The sequence below is a fragment of the Toxotes jaculatrix genome, chromosome 7 (assembly GCF_017976425.1).
Source record: "Toxotes jaculatrix isolate fToxJac2 chromosome 7, fToxJac2.pri, whole genome shotgun sequence".
NCBI lineage: Eukaryota > Metazoa > Chordata > Actinopteri > Toxotidae > Toxotes > Toxotes jaculatrix.
In genome coordinates, this window is record NC_054400.1 from 6,913,606 (window position 1) to 6,933,790 (window position 20,185).

Below are 20,185 nucleotides of genomic sequence, written 5' to 3' on the forward strand. Positions count from 1 at the left end.
TTATGCTTGTGTTTGCTTTTGTGGAATAAAATGCCACACACAAGAAGGATTTGATTTTGGTGACACTCACCCTATGGTGGTAGGCTTCATCTAATCCCCATATGAAACTAGCTCCAGACTCCTTAACACGACGGTAACATGAAAGTTTAAACTGCTGTGATCAATTTTAAGAGAAAACCATGAGCCAAAATGAATATCTCAGAGGTATTTCTTCTATATTTTCCAGTACAGTTTTTTAGTGTGTCTTCTCGGTCATAAATCAACATTATTGTATTGTGTAATGTGTTCTCATATTCTCCCATCCAAATTTATACACTCCAGTGAGTATTATTTTATAGATTATATTTTATGGTGTGCAAGTAATTATAATCTGTAATGTTTTGTGGCTTTATTGTAAAATCAATTTACTGTATATATATTGCTAAGTCAGCAGCTAGAGAGAGTTTTCCATCGTGTAAACATATACTGACAAGAAGTTACTTGAAACATTTTCTATGCTTAAATTTAAATCCTGGAAAAAAGGCTAGCCTTTTATATAATTTTAACCAGACTACTGTAAATGAGGCAAATAGCCTGAGCTATTTATTTTTATTTAACACTTAAAGAGGTGATGTGAACTAAAGCTTATTTATATGATTAATTATTAATCTGGTTTGAATCTGAGGTATCTAACAACTAATTTGCTGTAATGATGAGGGCAAAGCCACCATAAATCAGCTTAGTAAATAAAAACATCCATTCCTTTCCCAAACTACCTTCTCTAAGTCCTCATGTGGAAAGATATTTTTGCTGAGAGAGCACTTACTCTCTAACTGACAAGTAATCTTTAACAACATGAACCACTGCTGTCTAAATCTGGCTGAGCCCACACCTTTTTAAAATGTGAGCGTTGCCAGGGACAGCAGCCGACAAATGCACAGCTAAGGAAATATTTACAGTAAGAGAACACTCTCACATGGTGGTTGTGTCTCTCTTGCCTGAATTGATGTCGGTCGTAGGTGGTTGGTCTCCAGAATGAACATAAACAATCAGCTGGAGCAGGAGCCCACCTGGTGCTAATGCCAAGCTCTTCAACGCGTAAACACACATCATTCAGCTTTGTGAGTAAGTGGTCACGTAAAAGTCATCACAGTTGGAGACATCAACATGCAGACACTTGGAAAGTCTCTGTGTGTTGAAAGGACTTTTTAAAGTTGAGATTTGTTTCAGAATACTGGTAGAATACTAAATTGTAACTGTGCAACATAAGGAAATAGATTGGTGTAATTTTGTGAAAATGAGCTGATAACTGTCAGATGTTTTTAGATTACTTCAGTTCCATCAATCACTAATAAGGCTGCAACCAAATAAAACAACATTACATTCTCAGTGTGTTTCACTTAAACCTGGGAGCACTACAGAAATGATTACTTTCTCACAAGATTAAAAAAGATGATTATCTCATTTTTAGAGTAACTGTATTGAAAATAGTTTTTACTGCCAAATAATTGGTATAATCTGATAATTCCCAACTAGAGATAGGCACTGAACCTCAATACGTGGATATCTTAAAGTTCTCCGTTGCTCTTGGATTCCAGAGAGGCCTTGTATGGGTGTAGATCTGAAGGGGCAAAAAGCGACAAAAACTGTCAGTGCTTGGTCAGATTCTCAACCCTTTTTGTAGAAACTAGTACAGTGCCCATTCGACAGGTGCGTGTTGGAAGGGGCTAATTGCTTGGCCCACTTTTGTCCACGTTTACAGCTTTCCTGAGAGCATCAAACCCTGGCATGTGCACGCTGTAAATTGTCCGGGTGCTGCACTGCCCTTGTAGTGTATGTCCGCCTTTGTCTTCATGCCAGCATGTAGAAAATTGATGTTTGAAGCTTTCTCAAAATGCAGTCATCCAGAAAACTTCACAGTTGACAGTGCACTGCCTTGAATCCTCAGCAATACTTGTGCAAAGTTTGTAGATCAGTTGAGCAGCACCAGTAGCGATAGTAATTAGATTACACCTAAGTCACATCCTTTCATCCTTTTGAAACATCACTTTCAGGACACAGGATAGAGAGATGCTAATACTTTTATGTTATCTTTTGGACAGGGAGACTCTCAGAGCGAAAAGTGGGGCCTCCTCTCTCTAATTGCGCTCCTAGCGATGACTTCCTGTGGGGACTCCACAAGGGATGTTTGGTCTTGACTCTTCAGATGACCCCAAACCAGAAACCTCAGCTCTCATTCCTTCTGGCTCATGAAATATGTTCTGGGCTCAAACCACTCCCTAGTGAATCATTAATACAGCGCTGTGTCTGTGCTGCCAGCATTTGCTTTCAGACCTTGTCTTCTACAGAAGAAAGAGGCTGGGGTTAATAGAATATAATCACAGTACAGGAGGATTTGTTCAGCTTGTTCTGCTTAGAGTCCATGTAAGACCAAATGTTTTCTTTCTTCTCATGTTGTTGTTTGAATTATCCCATCAGCCTATATGCTTTTGTTTGCATAAAGGTGTATCAAACTAAAGAAATTGTCTGTTTTGCGCAATCTCTTGGTTTCTAGCCCAGGTTTTCAGACTTGCACAACTTTCTCAAAGTTTTCCCCTAGCTGCAGGAAGACTCCCTGTGCAGTCAATGATTTGACTTCTGCTTTCTGCCCTCGTTTGCTGTGAGAACACAGCGAAGCCCCAAAGCACAAAGATTGATTTTCATAGTCAGGTTGTATTTACATTTGAAATTGTTCAGAGCGCAGCTTGTCTCTGAGGCTGCTAGGAGTGTACACTGTTTAATCTAGAGACACCAGATAAATCACAGGCAGTCTCGACAATCATGCTGAGCAATTTCTAGGAGGATCAAAATCACATTTATCAAATGGACGGCACAGGACTCTGTAATAAAAGCTTGTTTATGCTCCCGTAAAGGAAAAGTCATCAGTGTTACAGGAAAAAGTTAAATGATTGAACGACCAGAAAATAAGAGATAAGACAACCTCATAAACAGGTTTTAGCTTGATGTCTGGTAATAACAGCAACATTTTTATGTTGAAAGATCCGAACTAGAGGAACTAGGAAGCATCTATAAGGTTATAGGTTGCTGATAAAGTTAAATGGTCATTTTATCCAAATTACTCTGAACAAAAACAACAATAAAAAAAACATATGTCTTACTTACACAAAGAGTATACATGACATGGAGGTAATTTTGGTTTTATTTGTCCTGGTTCTGAGAAGGTGAATGCAATTCCATCTGTGGTGCTTGCAGCATTGAAAAATTACAAAAAAGTTTGGACAGTTTTGGCGACTGTCATCCTGCATCAACAGGGCCCACATGGAAAACTATGTATTGAATGTGTCTAACATGTATATTTGTGTTGTCTAGTGCCACAATTATTATTATTATTAGACTGCAAATTGACCACATGTTATAAGTAATGACGAACAGCAATTTACAGGGGGTATTGCACTGGGATCACTATGTCACACACTTTTTAATGGACGTACTAAAAGTTGTACCACACCATTTCCTAGATCACAGCACAGTCTTTTAGACATTTAATAAATGTAAAATCTGCTTCTCTGTGATTTATCATAAGACAACCAGACTGGATACCAAAGTCAAACTGTTCCTTTATTTAAATACTATCCTACATCTCTCTGTCACCTCCAGCTAAAAAGAAGCTCAAGAGAAGACCAATCAGTATACAATTATTTCCTTCAGTCAGGAAAAACCTGGAGTTATTATAAGCTGGGACATGGGAACAGTGATAATACACAGTAATATATCAGTAACAGTTTTGACTAACAGACCAGACCACCTTAGTGTTAAGTGCAACCAGGACCACAAATGAGCTGCAAACGAACACAAGTGTTGCTTGGCACTCCAGCAATTCATCCAGCAGAACAGCAGAGCTTTATTTAGACTGTTGCAGGTGGATTTGATGATAAGGTTTCTAAGTCTAGTGTGTGATTTGAGTTACCACAGAGATAAGTTGTCTTCTGTGAATTTGAGTGGTCTATTTCTGTTATAACTTCAAAGTCTATTGCCTGTATACTTACAGTATACATAGCAGGCTATTCTTGTCTGTGTAAATGTTACTATAGAAACAGTACCTTCTATAGTAGTGAATGTATGGTGCTTATTTTACCCTCTCTGATGGGGACTGACAAATCCCCAAATCCCTGACTTGGTCCTTTTTTCTTCGCAGTTTCATTTTGCAGCAAGTAGCTGGTCACCTTGAAAATACATATGTTATTGTGATTCTTATGGAGCAGCTTTTGCCTCCCTACAGACTCTGGCAAGGCTTTAGTAAAACACGGGGATGTTAAACAAGACTAGGAAAGACAGCTATTAAACACTTTATCTACAAAAAGGAGATTGTCATTAAGTAGTAGTTTAGCTGATCCTTGCTTGAAGCTGCATCATTGCAGGCAAATGATGTTCAGACAGAAAGATTGTCGAGTTAAACCTGACTGAAAGTCACTCAGGTTATCCCTCCAGAGTCCTGCTGACTGTGCCAATTTTCTGTCTTCAGCTAGAGAAGTCCTCATATTCACCCCTCAAGCAGAGCTGATACAATTCGAGACTGCAGAGAGGATAAAATAATTCAATCATAGAAGAATAACACTGGAAGATGAGACAGAGAAAATCTCGCAAAATATTCTGTCTTCACTGCCTTTTACGCATCCAGAATCCTCCCATTTTGACTGACAGACTCTGGGATGGGACGTGATTTGGTGCAGCATCTTTGATACCACAATAGCAGGTTTCTGACCTTGAGTGCAGAATAATCATCTGTGTTGCACAGTGTCGGATGCTCCTAAGTGTCTTTACAGTTTAGGAGGGTGTGTATGCAAATGAAAGGCAATCTGCATTTTTTGGTGTCATGCATGTCAAAATATGAGAATCTTTTAGCGGTTTTACTTGAGTTTCACTTGAGAATTTTTATCGTTGTCACTCAGCAGTTATGACCTCAACAGAAGTGAAGGAAATTCTGCTATGTTAGGTTTATTCAGTGTGGTTTTGTAGAAGTGACTTTACCTTTGTTAAAGACGTAACATGACAAAAAAAGTTTGCTCGTTTAACTCAGAAAACAGTGAATGATTTACATCACAGTTTCCTGCAGGCTAATGTGACATCTTCAGTTGACCTGTTATTTCCAACTATCCATCCAAAACACAAAGATACTCAATTTACAACGATAAAAGACTAAGGACATAGTGAAATATTACTAGTAAATTGAGGTATTTTGCCTTCATAAATCAGTTGTCAGTTATCAAAACATTTGCTAATTTGTTTTCTGTTGATCAACTAATTGATTCATTAATTAATCCCGTTGCAACAAACTAACTTGGTTAGTATTTTAGAGTCTCTGTACCTAAATTCAGTTACTGCAAAATTCCTCAGAGTCTTTTTAATCAATGTCACTGATTATTAATGTTTGTGATGCTTCTCTTTCCTTGACCTTCCAGAGGGTACAGGACTAAGCAGACATGAGCTGTTTTCAGAGGGAATCAAAACCAAGAGAAATGAGAGGAAATAATCAGCAATAACTTAGCAATGACCTAAAACGAAATGGCGTCTAAAGCTGTTGCTTGACTTTTCCCATTTCCCGATGTTCCATCTGTGTCATCATCATCAAAGAACACACTTAATGTCTCATATTTTCCATGACTGCAGTCCTCATCTCCAGGGATCATTTATTTTTCATGTGCTCCCATGACCTTTGAGAAAAGGAATCACATTATATCTTACATTAAAATTTAGAAATTAGGCTTTTGATCTGATTAAAAACACTAACCTTCGATTTTTTTTGTCTGTCAGTGAATATCAAATGTCCTTTCTCTTTAATCCTTTCTCTGCACACGTCAAGTCTTAATATCATCAAGACTTTAGAAAAGGCTTCCTATTTATTTAAGCTCTTTTTCCTGGCCTGCTTTTTTCTGTCTCTGATGTTGTGGACATACTGAATAATCCAGGACCACCCGAGCCCTGACTCCCACTCACAGGTGGGGAATCTAGTGTTTTATCTTAAGTTAAAAGTGATTATTGTGACTCGAAACAACCCTGTCTACACACTAGCATGTCAAATAAAGCTCTGAAGAGGGTGAAAATAGCCAGCGATGTAGCAGAGCAGCGGATCCTGAGGCCATAGCGGCCTGGCTGCCCGCCTGCCCGCCTTGATGTTTAACAAGCCGGTCATTTAAACACTGCTAATAAAACATCTCCTGCTGGGGGGATAGGCTCTTCATAAACCCTCACTTCACAACGTTGAGTGTACATTTCCCTGTGCAGCCCTCCTCTCTCCCCTCCTCTCTCCCTCACCAATGAAAATTCAAACGGGCATTTTTGCAGGCGTCATGTTTTTAACTATAATTGGAGTGATAAAAGTGAAACAGCTACCACATTATAGATGCTGTAACTCATGTCCAGACTTGGGTAACATATAGAGGGATTTACGTGCTGTTGTGCCTTGAGAGTTATGTTCTAGCATGGTGGGGTGAAGAAAACATTAATTAGCTCATTTTCTTCATCATTAATCGGAGCCTAATTTTTTAATCTTAAACAGAGAAATAAGATACAAATACTTAGATACAGATACTTAGACTGACTGGGTTTTTTAAAAAGAAATTGCCTTCCAGCACCTCTAAAACTTATTAATTAACTTTTTCATTTAGCTGACAGTGGTATTGATATTCCTATCTAACTCAAAGTGGATGAGTGTATTTCCCAAAATGCTGAAATTTAAATTAATTTAATCTAAATTTTGTTCTGACATTTTGGGAAATGCATTTATTCACTTTAATGTACTTTAATATACATGAATTAGAGTTGGTTTTGTAGTGGTCTCTAACTGAGTTGTGCACAGCAAGCTAAGAAAAACTAATTTCTCGTGAATTTTCTTCTGCCTGTTTTGTTTTCAGGCTGGGAATGCAAAGAAAGTAGAAACATGGTTAGAAACAAAGCCATAATAGAGGCTTCACAGTCCCCAGAAAGCACAGCGTTTGATTGGAGTCAACAGACATCTGACTTTACATTAATGGATAATCATGTAACTGCCATACAAGTGGGGGGGGGTTCAGGTAGTTTAATTAAGGTTGATGAGCAAAAGTTTGTTTTGGGACTGTTGTAGGTTACTCTGGTGGTAAGATAAATGGTTTGAGGTGGTAGTAGTAGTAGGAAATGTTTCTGTTCCTGGTTGTACTCATCCAAAGCAGTGACTTGTAACTCATGCAGTCGTTATCACTATAGTTCACTTAAGAAGGCCCTGAACAGTTCCTGGATAATTGGGTTTTGTTATCACTACACATCACTGTAATATTACTTTTGTGAAATGAATCAATAACAAAATTATCAGGTCTGAGGATCACTAGCGCTGCAGCTGGTGTGTTGTGTCACCTGAAATCAATCTGCAGTATTTCACACTGGATTATTGTGCAGTCAGTGCAATTTTCATTTTTCCCAGAGTTGTCACACAAGACAAACATGAGAAAAGTAGAAGTAATCAGACAGATTTGGCAGAAGACTGATGGCATTCTTGGGAGTTTCTGGAGTCCCGGCCCCATGGGGTCGACCTCCTTGAGGGACGCCAGGTCTGGGTCACATCCAGGGCAGTGAGGCAGCTTTCTCCTTTATCACTTTCAGTCTGTAATATCTATTTAACCCTATGGAAGCTCCAAGGCCTAGACTATAGAGGCTGATTTGACACCATGTAACTCCGAAAAACGTGTAATTACATAAATGTGTAAGATTTTAGTGACATTATGCATTATGTCATCATCCTGGCTTCAGACTTCTTGGAAACTGCTTAAATGGAGTAAGGGATTTAAATTTGGATTTGTGGTGTTAAGAAGTTACCCACAGTGAGGGACCTTTTAATATGCCATCTGGAAAACAGTGACTTATTTTGAAGTAAAAAGGAATGAACATCATTCCATAGAGGAACTGTCTAAAGCTTATAGGACTTCAGTGATTTCTTTTGTTTCCCAGAGTATCTTTCAACAACAACTCAGAAAACAATACAAGTTCTGGGTTTCATTCATAGGACAGTGTATAGGCATGTGAGTATATCAGTGGTTCATTTGATAAGGAGTGACTTATACCTTTGTCTGTTCATCATTTTGAAACACACAAAGATATTTTAATACATACATACATCAGATGTAAAACTTTTTTTTGAAGTGACTATCTTTCAGATGTAATTGCTTCTAAATTTACTACGAAGTACATGAACATGTGAAATGCTCTGTGAGATAAGAGCCTTCGCTAAAGTAAACCTTTTGATTTATGTTGATATTTTCTAGAATTTTTTCTAGACTAAAAAAATATTTAATTGAAACCAAAATGGAAACTATATAGTGTCCAAAAAGATGCATAATATAGTCCCTAGCTAAAATTAAAATTTCAGTCAATTGTCTTTTGCAAAAAGACTGTTTCTACTCAGGTTCTACTCAACAGCAGATATTAGTTATCACAGAACACCCTCTCACATATTTCAGTAATCAGAAGCTGATTTCTGAATCTATTATTGACTCAGAGTCAATTTAAAGAAACATTCATATTCAAACAAAATTGCTGGATCATTAGAGGCCTAAATAGGAAATAGGAATAGGCTAAAAGCACTCAGGGCAGAGAAAGTGGGGGAGATAGAGAGATGCTTCATGGGGGGGCATTCCTAAGATTAGGTTTCCTTAAGTTCAGATGCCAAAGTTCTTCAGTCATTTCCAACCTGAAGTCCTGGGACAAAAGCTGGATTCCAATCCTGGACTGCAGGACTTCATAATCAGCTGATGCCTCTTGTCATAGGAAGCACTGTCTTCTTTATAGAAGGACAGAAACTACACCTGTAAATGAATGCAGTGTAATGCAACTCTTTTTTTTTTTTTAAATGAAATTATGCAATCACATCTCAAAGTATATGTGTTTACAGTGTGCGGGAAGCGCAAGAAAATGTCATCCGGATACATGAGCTAAAAACCACAAGATAAAAAATTAGATAAATAGGGGCTCGGACAATACAGAATTTTATTCAGCTGTTATGTCCAAGACGCTGGGCGTAGAAAGTAATTTTATTTATTTTTTTAACAACATATGTGGGTATTTCAAAATGGATATCGTGTTGCAGTGCAGTTTGAAGCCCCCATCTGCTTCTGGACCCCTACCATCATCTAGCCAGGTTGCAGCTGCATCCTCTCTCACTAACACACACACGCACGGACACATACACATACACTGCACACACCTCTGTCTCTCTCTGACCAGCTGTCACCACCAGAAGTGAAGGTATCTCGTTTCCCTTCAAGTATTTGGCCCTTACTTAGAAATCATGAACGTGAAATGATAAGAGATGCAGAGGATTCTTCCATCTTTCTATTCTCTTAAAGGCAGCAGATAATGGAAAGGGGCAGGTCAACACTTTTATAATTAAAAACACATTATTCTTTGTTTTTCACATTGCGAATAAATCCCATGAAAAGACCAAAACCAAAATTGAATTTTTCACAGCTTGCTTTCACTACTCACTAGTGGGCAAAAAAACATCAGTCCCCGCAGATTTAATGAAACTACATAGCTGTATTTTGAAATGAACCTGTATATATGTGATCTGTTCGTTTTTTCTTTTCTTTTAAAGAGTTACATCTTCAGTAGAAATGAATGGGCTTGGGGTGTGAGTTTGTGAAAATGGGCGTCTCAGTCCTTGTTAGTGATCCTCTATATCTCTTCTGATCAATATGTGAGTGTGAAACCTAACCTGCAGCGGCTGCCAGCCGCCTGCACCGCATCCTCAGTCTCTCTGTCTGTCGGATAAAGACAGTGAATCTCTCATGGAGGCAGCTTCATGCGGGCGTGCAGCTGCTGGTAGACTGAAGTTGAAGGTTGAAAGAGTCAGAGGCTGCAGGAGAGGCAGCTACAGCATACTTCTTTACTGTTCAAAGAAAAGGCCTTGTTCGTGGCATATTAAGGTTGCATGAAGAAAAGAAAGGCAGAAGCTTCATTCAGACACTTTGATTTGAGTCTGTCAGATTCCGCTGAGGTGAAGAAATTCCAGCAGGCTTTGCCACTGCCCGTCTGTCTCCAACCACTGAATGATATATAATACCAGCACTTGAAAGCATTCTCAAATTTCCTGCTCCGAAGCCAACTCTTGCATTTATTACAACTGCTATAACTTATTAATTCTAACATGATTTTGTATGCTCATTCTAGTAAAATGTGATATGTTACTGTCGTTGATTAAAATGTCACCATGATGTTATTTATTATTTATTATTATCTGTGGAATAATGACTGTGGCACATGCCTTTTAGTTGAAGTAGCTTTGCCCAGTCACTATTCCAGCCTTTCTCCACCACTGACAATGAAAAATAGTGTTTAGAGATGTAATTTCATAGTATAAATACATGTAATGCATATAATAGGGAAAAATAAATAGCAAAAATAGCCGTCATGAAAAAGTTATTGGGTTTGCTGTAATGAAAATGTTGAGGATTGTGAATCCTAAATACTCATGTTGATAAGCTGCAAACGTCGCGTTTACCAGAACAGTTATCAGTTTTTCTAAGATATACAAAGACGATGAATCATCTGACATAGGTTAGTGCAGATTTCTCTAAAATGACCACCTTATGCGTTTATCTTATATGCTTACATTTCTTATGTTTTTAATCCCTGGGGTGTTAGTTTGAAGCAATGACTCCTCTTTTAATTGAGTGTGATGAGTTCTGTTGAGAAAACTTCATTAAAGCTTTAAATAATGCACACTCTATTTCACTGCATCTTTAGGAAAACCTCACTGCTGCTCCTGATCCATTTACTACTTCTGCACTGCTAGAACATTGTGTCTTGGTGATAACAGTTACGCGGTCACAAGTGCATGATGGTGTAGTTTTGTTTGCTTGGAGACTGTTATCTAGGACACAGTTCCACAAAGACACCCCAGTGTCTAAAGGACAGGTTCACACTTTTTCAAGTGTGTCTTAAAACGGTTTCATTTCATTCATTCGGCCACACAAACACTGAAACAAGTTTTTCTTGCAGTAATCATTCCTCCTGTTCATACTTGCCATTAAGACATCTTTCCTAATGCACTTATAGTGTAAGTGATGAGGGACAAAGTCCATGGTTATTGTTGTTATAAAATGTATTCAAAAGTTTATACAGTATGAAGCTAATATGAGGCTTCAGCAGTCTTAGTCAAATCAAGTCATTTCATCCAAAGCTGCAGTTTTTTTTTAGTACAAATTTCCCTTGTTGTGTTCCCACAGTGTGTGCTTCCTCGCTCAGCTGCAGTGGAGAGATAGTAACACAGAGAGAATTTTGAACTAAAAAGCCTGGAACTGTGGAAGATACTCCCTTGATTGTGTGTAACTCAGGCTGCTCAAGCCTCATATTGGCTTCAAATAAACTCTGGAATGTAGGAAACACCTCAGAAAGGGATTTATTTACATTCAGTGTGGACAGATCACAGAGTGATCACAGCAAGCAAAACTATTGTTTCAAGGCAGAGTTAAAAAAAAAAAGTGAACCTATCCTTTAAGGTAAATATTAAACTGCTTGCTAAGTCTTTCACTACATCTGCCAGGAAACCACTTAGACTTAAAGGTAGTTTTGACCTGCTGAGAATCCTGGACCGGTTGGAGCTTCTGCTGTTTCCTTCATCTTTAAAAGAGCCAGAACTCGGCCATTGGACATTTAAGCATGGGACAATACTTAATCTAGTTTTGGTCTCTAGAGTAATTTGACATTTTGGTGCCACAGTGTCTGCATGTTACTATATGCGTGCCTGTGCTTTGTTTTCCTTGTAATTTACCACACATCTAAAGCAAATGGCGTTCTCATAGCTGCTCAGATTGTAATCACAGCATGGCTAACATGGTGAGGGCATTACTGTGAATCACTCATGTTTCCAGGGCAACACAGCAGATTACAAGAACTCAGATATGTTGCAGTTTAGTCAAAGAACAGCATTATATGAATGATTACCTGCACCGTAATAGGGAGCAATTTCATGTACTTTAGGTAGTACTTTTAGTTTTTGCGTGCATTTTTATCTGTGGAAGTTGAATTGGGCAATCACTAAATCTGGCTGCTCTGGGGACCCATACTCGACACTGCACTTTTGTTTTCATCGTGAGAACCTTGCTGAAAAATCACACTTAAAAAAAAAAAACGAACCAGTGTAAGTAGCTCTATATTATTTAATGTACTCGTTTCTTTTTTAAGTATTAGGAGCTTTGGGGAAAAATCAGTCTCCCTCTTGCCCATTTTGGCTGATGTTTGAAGATGTGTGTGAAAAAAGTTTGAAACACTCAACAAGCTTAAAAGACAATGGTCTCTTCTAATCAAATAGTTGAACCATAGTCGATGGAGCTCTCACAGATGTTTTCTTGGCGCCCTGTGTTAGAGGTCACAGGTTAGTTCAGCCAGTTATTAGGAGGCTTCTTGTTTCGGGAACCGTCCTCCCCTCTATGTCCCTTTGTAGTGATTCCTTTTTTCAAAGAATTGATGTAACTGCAGAGGAAACTGATGCAACAAAAGAGTTTTGGATTTAAACCTTGTGTTGGTCTTTGCTGTAGCCTATATTCTCCCTAAACAGGCCCCTCAACTAATGTGATCCAAGCAAGAGAGAAAAGCAGACACAAATCTGCCTGTTAAAGCTGAACTGAAAAACGTTCGCTGTAACTTTATAGACACAATGGTTTTTACACTTTTTAAAATGGACTTCGATTACTGGAATATCTTGCCATAAAAAGCCGTGCTCGACTTTACAGACAAGAAATATTAAAAGTGGCATTTCTTTTTTATGGACGTAGCATAGAAATTATTAGAAAATATGGAACGACCTAACTCCCTACATTTCTGTTGAAGTGTGGAAAAAAGAAATAAAAGTCATTTTAACGTGCATGGTTTAGGTTTGGAATTTTCCTCACTATTACAGTGACAGCGACACATTTATCTTGGAATGGTTTCATGTTGACCGAAATGTGTACCGTGCCTATCTGAACATCAAAACCAGGCCCTGGAATCGATGCCAGAAGTTCCCTCACAAATGAGTCCCACATGGTTTCAACCAAAACAACTCTTTGGCCTTGTCTGAATTTATACAAAACTGCTGTATCTTTGTGGACTACACAGTAGTTTGACTACATGCTTGTTTAAATGTGTTTGTCTTAAAGTTAACACTCCTTAGTGAAGTCATCTTTCACTAAATATTGTTATATGCAAAACTTTTTCCTCAGGAATTCTTTAAGTCATATCCTCTGTGGAGTCTGGCAGTTTGACTCAGCCTGTGTCCTGCTGCCTTTGTTTCTCTCATCAGACTTTCAGTTTGTATAATCATGTCACATGAAGGAAAAATAAGGTAGCATCGTTTACGTTAGTGCTGCTTGAATAATGGCAACTTTCTTTGGTATATAAAGTTATTATGTGGTTTACCAACCACTGATTTAGACATTCTGTTGCAGCATCTTATTCCATGTTCCTCAAAAAATGATAATTGACTCAGTTGTGCTAACTTTCTCAGGCTCATGTTTTATGCATCAGTGCTTGCTGCCTGTCTGCTTTTGTCATTGATATTGAGCATGGCCTGCTGTGCTCTGCCTGGAATGGCAAGAAGGCTTGAGTTTCCTTCCAGCACATCCCCAGTCCATTACCCAGGGGGCTGTGCAGCTCATTCCGTGGCCTTAACAAGACCTTGGTGGACCTGCATTGGTTTGTGTGTAGTTGTGCATTAGCTGTTCTGTATGATCAAACCTAGAGCATAACCTAGTTTAGAGTGAGCCTTTGTTACGAGGATGTTAGAACACCAGTTTCTCAGAAAAAAAAAAAGTTCAGCATGAACTGATTCCACAAATCCATAGATACCAGTGAACTTTCTTTTTTTTGTATGTGTATGTTTGTCTTTGTTTTGGTTTTGTGTGTTCTAGTGTAAGAAGTGGTGTAGGAAGTATTTAGGTCCTTACTTAAGTAAAAATAGTAGTACCACAGTGTAGAAATAATTTATTACAAGTAAAAGTCCTGCACTCAAAATTTTACTTAAGTGAAGTATTAAAATTAAAAGAACTAATGAGTGGAAGAATAATGGCATCGGGTTTTTACAATTGATGCATTAACATGTAAGCAAAATGTTAATGTAGTAGGTGGTCAAAGTGGAGATTATTTTTACTATTTTAAATACTGTTGGGCATGTCTGTGTAAAGCAATACATCGTATTTTTATGATCATCTTGTGTTTTGTACATGAGAACACCGAAGCAGTCTGAAAGTCCCCACTTGAATGGGAAAGTAGTCTCAAATTGTTCTTCAGTACAGCACTTGAGTTTGTCTGCTTAGTTACTTTCCACCACTGGCATATGTCACGTATCTATATAATTGAACATATATATATATGAGTGTGCACTCTACAGGCGTGCCAGCCTTGGTAAAATTAGAGCGTCATATTGAGTGTTGACAGAAATGCTGAGAGCAGGGCAGCGCTGCAGGAATTTTGGAGATGACATGGCCTATCTGTCATGAGGTGCAGCTGCTCCTGTCAGGTAGGGGAGGGGGTTGGTGGGGGAGCTGCAGGATGTGTAAATCAGGTCTTGCTTGTCCCCAAACTCTGACCAGAGACTTGATGGAAAAATCAGGCCACTTACAAGGAATCCTTTGGACTCTGAGGAGTTTGTCCTCTGGATGCCCTAAACACGTACAACTTGAAAAACGAACATGAAACTGGAATGAATTTGAGGTTGAGGGGAGAATTATAATCAAGAGAAATGCATCATGGTGTGGCAAATTGGGTAATGTTTTAGTAGATTTTTATGTAAGCGAATGTGCTGATGTTTAACATCAGAAGAAAAACATCTAAGAAAGTCTACCCTACAGATTCTAACTGCCAAATGCTCCTTGTGCCTAATACTACTTTGATGTGAAAATGCAAATGCATGCACACACACAAAAGCACTTCCTTAACACACACCATGTGGAGACCATGTTATCTCAAGTTCAAAGCAGAGCCCGGGTGTCTTTCTTCCTCTGTGAAGAGGCTTATGCAACCCTAGAAAATGCTTTTATGATAAGACGTGAGTGTGCTGGATAGTTTGAAATCAAAGATTCAAGGAACAAACATGCTGACCTTTTCTGTAAGAGGAGAAAACGTCTGTACTGTTGAGCCAAAGTAAAGTGACGCAATCATTTTAAACTTTTTTTGCTTTTCACCCAAAGTCTTCTAACAAGCAGAATATTTGAAATGGATGATTCTTCCAGACTATGTTTACTAAAAAGGTGTAGCCAAAACATGTTGATCATTTTTTTTGATGGAGCTATTCTGCTGGCTTGGAAGCTGGTGGACCAAAAAGTTTGTGTCATGCCCTGGAAGCATGCATTAATCAAATCAAATCAAAGCCAAACACAATGACCTCTATCTTAACATGGCTCTCTGTTTCCTGTCCACGGAGAGTACAGTCACCACTTCAGCAGGTGACACAAACAAGAATAGTGACATTTTCCCATAACTTTTCCCATAATTTCCCATTTTTTTGGTTTGTTTAGAGCCCGTTTCATCAAGACGATCACACTGATTACATTTTGACAGTTATCAGAGTCTGCATACTTTTAACAAACAAAACAAAAACTGCCACTACTGTACATGCAAGATTTCGTCAAAACACATCTGAGGTTGAAGTGATTTCAGACGTTATTTTACACCTCTAGAAAGGACATTTGATGCCAGTTACGGATAACATCACTTAGGTTTTTTTTATTGTGTGCTCATGGGTTGAGCTGCGCTGACAGATGAGAAAAGCATTTAAGCTTAATGTGATTAGCAGAGTATTTAAATTGACAGGAGAGTAGAGGAGGAGAAAAGACTATGAGAACTATCACAGACAGATAAATATTGTGTCTTGCGATGTCATTTTAGCTGTTTTACTTGAACCATATATGCCAATAGGTCTCATTGTCAGGTGTGTTGCTGCACCAGTATCACCTATACAAATTTCTGTAGGCCTGCATTACTTGACAGATTGATTAATGGACCTGAGGAGCAGTGGAGGTCAAGAAAGACCAGGTTTACATAATGAATGAACTCGGATCTCCGTGGAGCTTTTTTTAAAAAAATTTATTTTAGTTTTTCCAACGTTTTGGTTTAAAGGTGGGCAACATTACTGTTTTGGCTTAGACTCTTCATTCTCATGAACCTTGTTCCAGCAGCAGCAGGGAGCAGTTTTGAGTGAGAAACATCTGACAAACCACTGAATGTTAACTACCCAGCACCAAATGGCACAAAGACAAATTTAACGACTAACTGGTGACATAGAAGAACCAGATATTTCTTTTGGGAGTTGGAGGAAACTAAAACAGAGCCAAAGGGGGAATGAAGATTAGACTTAAAATTGTAAGGTGGCCATAAAAATGACTCTAAATGAATGACAATGTTTCTCCGTGTTTCTGCCTGTTGCTCCCAAGTGACCAAACAATTAATAATTTAAAAAAATTAATCAATTAATACTGCTCCAAATCCAAACTTTAATCACGATCTGGGAAAAATGTCACAAAACCATGACTCATGTATGTCACATTATAAATTTGTAAGGCTACATTTCTTTGCTTATGTAATGGTAACGGCTTTATTGACCGAAGCTGAGTGTGCATCTGTATTTTGATCCTTTTCTAATTTTATCAGCTTAGCTTTGGAGTGTCTGACATTTTTGACCTCAAATGACATCTCAGGCATCTAATGAGAGGAAACGGTTGACTTATTTTTAGTTATTATCATGACTTCTAATACAGTCATCTAGCTAGCCTAGTTGGCCTTGTTCAGAGGCCCACTTTTTTTAATCCTTGAGCTCTGACTTTGAAACTCCAAGCTTATCATGAGTGCTCTTGAGTATTCTCAGGAACATGTCTGGAGGAGGTAGATAAAAGAAATCAGTAAAGGGGCAGAAAGGTCTTCAAGTTGACATTATCCAGCCATCTGTGCAAGGAACTTTCAGATAGTTCAATGCTGACTGATAAATCAGGCTCTGGTGTTCTCCTTTATCTTCATTCGGGGCGGACAGATTGCGACAGAAAGTATGTCTGGACAGGGAAGGCCAGAAGAAGGAGCAGATTGTTCGGCTGCTGTCGCAGATGGATCAGAGGTCTGTTGTGTGCTGGATGGATGATGTTGTGTCCGCTGTGTGTTTGCACTGTCTATATGGGCCCAGACTGCCAGACTCCATACATAGAGACAGCCAGGGTGCACGGCTGGGTCCAGGAAATGACAGCGATTATGCCAAATGTCCTCTTTGCCTCAGTGTCCCTCGTGGTGATGGATATGGTATGTAATAGAAAGGAGATGTGGCCTCACTGTTAGTCTGTTCTCAAGCATCAGTCTTTGTTGCCCTGTGAGTCTCCGCGGTAAAATCTCCTAAGACAGAAATTAAGTTGTCTGTCTGTATATGCATTCCTGACCAAATAATAAATAAATAATAGATGCTCTGGAATTTTGGTTTGTGTAAACAGGTGAACATCTTCCTACAAAACAATTCCAGTTAGGTTTGGAAAGGTGACTGAGATAGCTATCAGCTAGGGGTCATAAAAGGCGTCTTGAGCAAGCCACTGCACATCCATACTCACATTCCTGCCCGCTCAGAGGACGACCAGAGGCTAATGGTGTGAGGTAACAGAAAGTGGCAGCACATAAGGTCGTAAACCTTTGGCCACCACAGCGGGACACACCTGCCCTTTCACACAAAGAGACAGAGTGTGGAATCATGGGTCCACACCTGGATTGGACATGTGAGTGCAGCAACAAAACCAAGCAGCTAAAGGGGGCAAATGTTTTAGCATTTATTGAAGCTGATTAAGATACCTCTCACCGCTAGATTAAGTTGAACTTACTTTACTTTAAGGCTGCAACTAATTTTTCTGCCGAATAGTTTCTCAGTTCGTCAACCATCCCTGCCTTTGTTGGCACATCATTGCATATCTTGGCGTGTTACCACCACCTGTAGATCAGTGGAATAGTGTGAAACCACTGGCAGGACTGGGTATTGTACTGACCCAAAACAGCTCCATAGTGCTACTAGAGGTCCACAGGAAACATTCAACTTCAATAATGTACTTCATAAAAAGTGTATGATCCCCCACTCTCTTTTGAACTCTCGTTTCACTGAACATGCCAGGACCGCTCTTCAGTGTTTCCAACTTTTTGAGGAAGACTAAATACATTCCACTGGACCATATTACTTCTAATTTAGCTTTTATGTCCTGTTTGATTTACTTTTGATCATTTTAAATAGTGATTTTAAGAGTTCACTGACTTAATTTTAAGACTGAGGTGCATTTTACCTAACAGTTAAGTTTATGTGCATAAAAGGTATTGACTGCTTAATCAAACAAACCTGGTTTTAATGAGGCTGAAAAATCAAATTATCAGCAACACTTGAAATAACTTCCAGACAATGCATAACTCCACCACGTCTCCACCAATGATGTAATTTTTTATTAATAACAGAAAATATGCATCCAAATAAAGGTAGTTAGTAATGAGTTAGGTAGGCATGCTGATTAGCTAGTAGTGTCCACAATTTTAGATAATGTCTTAATTATTTAGGCTTTGGGGTGAGTAATACAAAAATTCAGTTACAGACAGTTATATGCATTCAGAGTTACAGACATTTGAATTTATCACTTATGGCACACCTATCTGTGAAATGCAATCAAATTTTGCAGGAACAGTCAGACTTGACATGTTAATGTGTCATTAAAATATTGGTTTTAACTGGACTATGGAGACTTTATATGAAATTGGCCCAGATTTTAGATTTTCTGAGATTTTTCTGAGCATAGGGAAATGATTTGTAAATGTGAATAAGCAAAAGAGATAAATTGCTGAAAATGTGCTTGATTACCAGTGAGAATAATCTTTCTTTAACCAATGAATCAAAGAAAATATAACTTTGACTCTATAATTGTGATTCAGAAGATATAAAGCCCAAAAGACGTTTCATCCCAGACTGAAGTTTCCTGCTATGTTATAACTGAAATCTGTTAAGTAGCCCTTTAGTTATCCTGCTAATTAACGAACAGACAAACTGCAAAAAATAAAACCAAAAACATAACTTTTTCACTTCCTTAGCGTAGGTAATAAATCACAGAGACAGTGCAATCATATGCTTTTGGAGACTTGAGAAATAGTGACTGGAGCTAAATCACTATGATATTTGCATGTCTTGGCAAATAAATATTTGTAATAACTAAGCTTCAAGCATCACTTTCGTGAGCTTCCCCTTCCTGCGGATCACGTTAAATTACCCATGAATTCTGTGAGTTAATCCAGATTTACTTGTTTATACAACGTAAACCAAACAAACATAAACCATTGTAGCAATGGTTTTAATGAGAATCATCAAAGTGATCCAGTATGGGATATGAAGTCATTAGATTTCTTGGCCTGCAGATGTTTTGTAGAACATGCGTAATGAGCCACAAGTTATGTTTATCTTAACAATATCTTTGTAATGCAGCATTGCAGAGGCAATTTCCAAGACACTTTAGCAGGAGGCCGCGTTAAATAAATGTTTCCTTTTGGCAGCTTTAATGCATTTTTTAGACATTTTCGTCACCATCAATGTAAAGAACCAATCCAGGAAAAACTTATTGTCTGGATGGGACTCTACACAGCGTATTCTGTGTGATTTGTTTGTTAGCAGTTGCTATGAGCGACCAGGACACAGGATACACAGAAAGCCGGATCATCCTCCCTGTGTGCTGCCATGTTAGGATTTGCCCAGAGTGTTGAATAATGAAGCAGCTGACTGGTATATTTTGTCTGTTGCTCCTGTGATTTGAGTCAAACACCACATTATACAACAACAAGTTCTCCTAGGAGATAAATGATTTTGTAATAGAATAGTAAGAAACAACTCACCATCCTATGTGTGTGTAAAACTGATTACAAACTCTTGCATACAAATCTTTATTTACGTTCATAGGGAGAAGTGTTACAGATTTTGTTCATCCTTGTTATATCAGAGCACAAGCTTTACACGAACCTACATATAAGCTGTGTCAATGGAGTCATAACCTCAGCCTAAATGGAGAGAAGGAAAAAGTCAGACAGACTTATTTTGCTCCTACCTGACACCGCTGAATTAGCCCAGCGCCCTGATGGATTACCTGCGGCTGACCTGAGGTGTTAGTTGTGATGAATCTGTCCAAAGCCATCTGGGGCCCCACTAGAGTTATTGCCTGGC